Raw genomic sequence first — 6,000 nt, 5'->3', positions numbered from 1 at the left:
AATAATAGCTTGAGACAGTCCGAAATCTATCCTTTCCTTTCAAAGGAGAAAGGAAAGGAAAGGAAAGGAAAGATTTTTTTCCTAGTATTGCACTTTTCTCAACAAACACCTCAGGGCTGCATTTTTCTCTGATTATTTTTTCCAGAACGCCTAGAAACTTCACCCCTCCAACTTAGACAGAGCCAGGGTCCCACATTTAATGCTTTGCAACAAGTTGTCTGTTTTGCTGGTGAGAGCTTTTTGCTTTCTCTCTATTCCTGTAGCTGGAAACAGGCACTGTTCTCACACCACAGCGGGGCTACAGCTTGTTAAGGCTGGAAGCTGGAGCTGGGAATGGCCCCTGGGAATGGGGCTGGAGCTGTTTGTTTGCTGGATTCCATATTCATTGCCATTCTGCCCTTGTTGTGGTTTTAACATTTGATGACCTAGGTATCTCAGAAGGCTGTTTTGCCTCAATAGGCGTGTGATGAATTGCTCTTAATTAGCTTGTGGAAATAATATAAGCCTGAGCATTAAGCGTGCTTTGTTAGGGTTTTGACATCTTCTTTTATATGTACATCTACAAATAAAATCAGGTAGATTAGCAGTCACCAGGAAATTGTTGTTGTGAGTCACTGACTCACAGCTCCTGTAGGCTGTCTCTCCTTGCCTTTGTTAGTCATGCCCGACTGTGGGCAGGAGTTCACGGGGCTCTGGGGCTGGGGTCAAATGTGTCTATTTTGTCTCTGGGGACAGGGTTTGTCTTCAAACTCACCCCCATCATTCCAGTTAGAAGAACCAGGTGGCTCCACCGCAGTTCCAGCCAGAGTGTGAGCAAAACCACGGCGGTGGAGCTCACCTGGTTTTGTCTTCAAGCACAAACTCCAGGCTTCAGGTGGCACCGAGGCATCCATGTGATGGAGGGATGTAGGAATTTGAGATCAGACCTCAGGGTCATCTATCCTTCTGGCCCCCATTTAAATGTTGGCTGGTAAAAAACAAATCTAAAATCTTTGCTCTAGGTCACAAGCTTGTCCCCTCCAGGTTTGTCATTGCCAGCCATCCCTGTGTGCCCTGGATGCTGGAGGTGCCGATTCACTTAGGAGAGGGTAATAATGAGTAAAAGCTGTCAGAAAACTCATTTCTGTGCCCTTGCACCCTAGCAGTTCTCTGAAAGGAAGGAACAGCCTGAGGAAAGAGTGGCAATGAGCCAGATGGGGTGAGAGGTGGGAGGGACAGAGGGATTTTCATAAATTCATAGAATTCTAGAATGATTTGGATTGGAAGGAACCCTAAAGACCACCCAGTTCCACCCCTCTACCACGGGCAGGGTCTTCAACTATCCCAGGCTGCTCCAAGCCCCATCCAACCTGGCCTTGGGCACTTCCAAGGATCCAGGGGCATCCACAACCCCTCTGGACCACCTGTGCCAGCGCCTCGCCCTCCTCACACGGAAGAATGTCTCCCCACCATCCCGTTTAACCCTTCCCTCCGTCCCTTCCAAGCCACCCCCCTTGCCCTGTCGCTCCGTGCCCTTGCCAAACCCCCGTTCCCCCGGCTCGGCGGCGGCGGCGGCGCTGCGGGAGCGGCGCGGCCGCGGCAGCAGCGCGCAGCCGGGGCCGGTGCCCAGCGCATCTCCCGGCGGGCCCGGCGCCGCGGCGTCGCGGGAGCCCCCCGGCCCCTGCCGCGTGAAGACGGTGACGGTGTCCACGCTGCCGGTGCTCCGGGAGAACGACATCAGCTGGAGCGGCGCCCCGCCGCCCGCCGCCGCCGCCGCCGAGTCCCGCCTGCTGCTCTTCGTCCGCAGCGAGCTGCCCGGCCGCGTCGCCGTGCAGGACGATCTGGACAACACCGAGCTGCCCTTCTTCACCCTCGGTAGGGACCCGCGCCGCTTCCCGCCCCGTCCCGTCCCGCATCCCGCCCCGCCATCCCGGAGCATCCCCGAAGCATCCGACACCCGCCGTGCCGGCTCTGTGTCCGCCCTCCCCGCTCCGCGGGCAGCTCGTTGTGTTTTGGGGCTTTCTAACCCTGCCCCTGTGCTGCATCCTGGTTTTTGGGTTTATGATTTTTTTTTTGCCTTTCCTGCCGGGGAGGGATTTTTTAGCAGGGCCTGAGGCTGCCGCCGCTGCCAGCCCCGGGAGGAGCAGAGCATTCCCCGGGAGGAGGAGAGCAACCCCGCGCAGGCTGGAAGTGATGGGGGCTGCCTCGTGTGCTCCAAGTTGAGCTCTGAGCCCCGAGGAGGTGCCGCTGAGCCTGGCAGAGCGGGAGGGAATGTTTTTTTTTTTTTTCCTAGCAGAGCCTGGTTTTATAAATGCTTCGTGTTAATTCTCGAGGCTCGCTCTCGCTTCACGCACAACTCCAGCGCCCGGGTCTGGGCGAACGCTGCAGACTTTCCTCCGCTCTCAGCTTTGTGGCGAGGGGGATGGGAATAGAAATAATTCTGTGGTCGTACTTCGGTCTTGATGCCGGATCCTGTCTCGGATGGGGTGTCCGAGCTGCCTCTTGCCGCTTGTACCCATTTCTGTGCCGTAATCAGCCAGTCCTCCCAGAGAACTGCTCCGAATGTCACCTGGGCAGTGCGGTGTTTACTCTGCCAGGTCACCCAAGCGTTTTTGTTGATCTTTGCTTGATCCATCAGCTGTCCTGTTTTTCGGCATCCAAAGCTAGGATAATTTCAGTACCCGCTTAACTCGGGTCTCAGGGATCTCTTGACACACAGGATTGTCACTTCCAGCACATCTCTCTGTCTCAGGTGTGTCGAGGTGTGCCCATGTCCAGGCTCACTGGGGACAGCTGACCCCAAGTCCCTTCCCATGCCTCATGCAGTGAATGCCTTTCACTGGGTGCAGTGAGCAGGGGTAGGGAAATGCCTGTCTGCGTCCCCCAGTGCTGTGATTTTACCTTGTGTGAAGCTTTGCTGTAGCAAAAGCCCTAATAAATAAGTTGGTGGTACTTCCTGAGGCTCTCGTGCTCCAGCTTTGCAGTTTCCTTAGACACGGTTGGTCAACTGCAAAAATCCGAAACAAACCAGATACTCTGTTTCCACTAACAAAAGTGACAAATTAAAGGTTCGATGCAGTAGGAATGACGTTTACCATACCGTGGTTAAAAGTAACAAGAAGTTTCATGGTTCGCTGAGTTAATTTTCAGATTAGAGTACAGTTTCTTCAGGGACTGGGTGTGAATTGCGCACTGATCTAAATATATCAGATAGCAAAGAAACCCCTCTGTGTGAGCTTAGATAATAGCTCAAGTTGAAGGAGAGAAATTTGTCTTGATAGATCAGAGGCACGATCTTGTATAGCAAATCCTATTTCTGTGAGTGCCTGCCAGTAAAGAGACCATGTCTTTATCTAAAAATTTCTTTTACTTGCCTGGCATATTGGTTATGTGTGCACTCATGAATATGAAGCATGTCCTGTGCAAATCTGTGGGGGTTTTCCTGCCTCTTCATGAACAGAAGACCCCCAAAGATCCCCTCCTGTTCCCTTGGACTCACAGGCATCAGGCAGATTGAAGACAAACGGAGGCTGTGCCCATGGTGGGATGGCTTCATCATGGCCCTGGAATTGATCAGTCTGTTGACTCCAGAGAAGGTAAAACACTTGTCCTTCCCCAAGGTCTAGCTCATGAATTGCTGTGGATGTTCTGATATTTGAAATTTGTTGCATTTCTCCCCATCTCCTGGTGTGGCAACTGTCTCACTTGCAGTTAACTCTTCTCTGGGTGAGGGCTGTGCAGGATTTCTGCTGGCTGGTTTTCCTAGAGTAGGAATTAAGCCTGTAGTTTTCTGTGATGATTTTTTTTTCCCCACTCCATCCTTCTCTAACTTCATTGATGGCTGAAAACCAGAGAGCAGCTGCTGCCTCGTAATGGGCTCTTGGAGGTGAAAATCACGTTACAAGCGGGAGGGCTTGGGAGCGAGGTGGGGACAGAGATTCTCTTTGGCAGAATCTTTGCAGGTCCTTATCTTTAGCTGATTTCTGATGATTGTGTCCCTTTATGCGTGTTGCTGGACATGTTTAGTGGCTGTCTGGGCATGAGCTCAGGAGGACACGTAAGAGCTGACGTCCTGCCGACTGCAAATGTGTTGAGGACTCCTGAATGTCTTGGAGTGCAGGATCTTGCTGTGAGCAGAGATCACTTTCTGGCCTCAGTGGGGTAAGGATGGGGCAGGATGACCTCTTTAAGCATATAACTCAGGACAGCCACCCTGACTGGCATCCTGGAGGGGTTTTTGAAAGGATAAAAAGATTTAAAAAAATGAAAGGGGAGCATAAAGCTGGCAGAGCTGAGACATGGTACTGATGCTACTGATTCTGAAGTGAAATAAGTTGAGAAAAAATTGAGGCCACTCTGTTCTGCAGGGCTCAAAAGTCTCTCCAGGCCAGGAGGCAGGAAAGAAAATGTTGCTTTTCTTGGTGGCAATGAGTTTAAGCAGCTAGGGCTGTACTCCTGGGTCTGCTCAGCAAGTCCCAGCTCAGTAAATCTCCCAGCACTGCAGTGGTTCCTGAGCTGCTCCTCACTCCTTGGCATTTAAAGGAGGGTGGGTGATCTGGAGCTAAAAGCTGGCAGGTGCCAGAGCCTTGTCTGCAGTGGTGTGAAACTTAAAGTCATGGAATCATGTAGGTTGGGAAAGATCTTTATGATCATCAAGTCTAACTGTAAAGCTAACACTGCCAAGTCCACCACTAAACCATGTCCTGAAGTGCCACATCTCCAGGCAGATGTCCTGGATTGGTGGCTGGTACAAAGCACGTGGAGTGCTCCGTGTCCCTTTTCTTTAAAGGATTCCTCCTTCTAGGGAGGAAACAACTTTATCTGTTCCCTGACTATATGAAATTATATTCTCTGAAGTGCATAAAGTGAGAGCTTCCAGTGTAGCATCCCTGCCTGCAGGGCTGCCTGGTCTGCAGGAGCCACTGCATGGCTGAGACAGAGGAGAAATCAGCACTAGGAAACATCCACACAGCTGAGCCTGGGCCCGTGGCACGCTGGCAATATCGGGAGCAGCAGCAACAGGAGCAGCAGCAGCAGCTGCTCGTGGAAGGCAGGAGCCCACTAGGGGGTGGTGGGTACCCGGGGATGCTCCACTGCAGCTCCTCTCTCTGTGCCCACAGGGTACCAGGGATGCTCCACAGGAGGGTACCTGGGGTGCTCCAGCTCTCCCTGCATGCCCATGTGGGCACTTCAGGATGCTGGACAGCAGCTCCAGCTCTTTGTGCTTCGGTGGGCACCCAGCACCTGCAGGAAAGTGGGGACCCCAGGCTGGAGATGGCTTCATCCTCTCCCAATAAAGGCAGAAAACTTTAATTCTTTGTTCATCCCTGCTGGGCTGCAGCGGGGACCTGCTGCTGAAACACCCACTGGCAGCTCCCTGTGCTCGGTGTCCCTCCTCCAGTGGGGTGTCACAGCTTCTGTGTTTCCTACGCCTGGGTTTATTTTTTCCCTCTTGCGTTGGAGACGAGAAGGATGCTTCTCCCACTACCCCCCAGTTACGTTACTATAAAATTACTCAGCAAAGCCCAGTGGTGGCAGGAAATGACAAATGTAGGTGCCACCAGTGCATTATAAATTGCTGTGCCTCCCCTTTCCTGAAAAAGCATCCTGCCCTTTCCTTAACCTTGGATACTACTGATGCTTTGTGGCTTTTCCCCCCCTCTCTAATTCTCCTAGAGTTACTCTGCTGCAAACGGTGCAGCCTATCACTGACTTTATCCTTGCCCAGTGAGGTCTCTCTGAGGCATGGATCTTGATTCAATCAGCAGCCATGTGTTCCCTACAGAAGCTGCTCCACCCCGGCGTAGCCTGCTCCGAGTGCAATTCAGGGAATGAGGCAGTTTGCTTCCGAGCTAATTTAGATGAGCTCTGTCTATGTGTGAGCAGCTTTATATAGAGGAGAGAGAAGGGAAGAGGCAGACCAATTTTCACCACTGCTCTTACCCTGTAGTGGCTTACATAAGAACAGTTTACTACACACTTCTCATAAATGGCTTTAATGGATGCTGTTTGACGGCGTCT

General features: G+C 52.1%; 1 protein-coding gene across 2 annotated transcripts in view; it reads left to right on the top strand.

Moving 5' to 3' along the window:
* Positions 1-1,624: 1,624 nt before the first annotated feature.
* Positions 1,625-6,000, top strand: part of ASTN2 (astrotactin 2) — a 323,200-nt gene continuing 318,824 nt past the window's right edge. For both annotated transcript variants that reach the window (XM_039720164.1, XM_039720166.1), the window contains exon 1: positions 1,625-1,854. The gene's annotated coding sequence lies outside the window, so the exon portion shown is untranslated. The remainder of the gene's footprint in view (positions 1,855-6,000) is intronic.

Source organism: Passer montanus, unplaced genomic scaffold (genome assembly GCF_014805655.1).
Source record: "Passer montanus isolate IOZ18808 unplaced genomic scaffold, ASM1480565v1 scaffold43, whole genome shotgun sequence".
Taxonomy (NCBI): Eukaryota; Metazoa; Chordata; class Aves; order Passeriformes; family Passeridae; genus Passer; species Passer montanus.
Note: the sequence above shows the minus strand (reverse complement) of the source record. Positions and strands in the feature narration are given on the sequence as shown.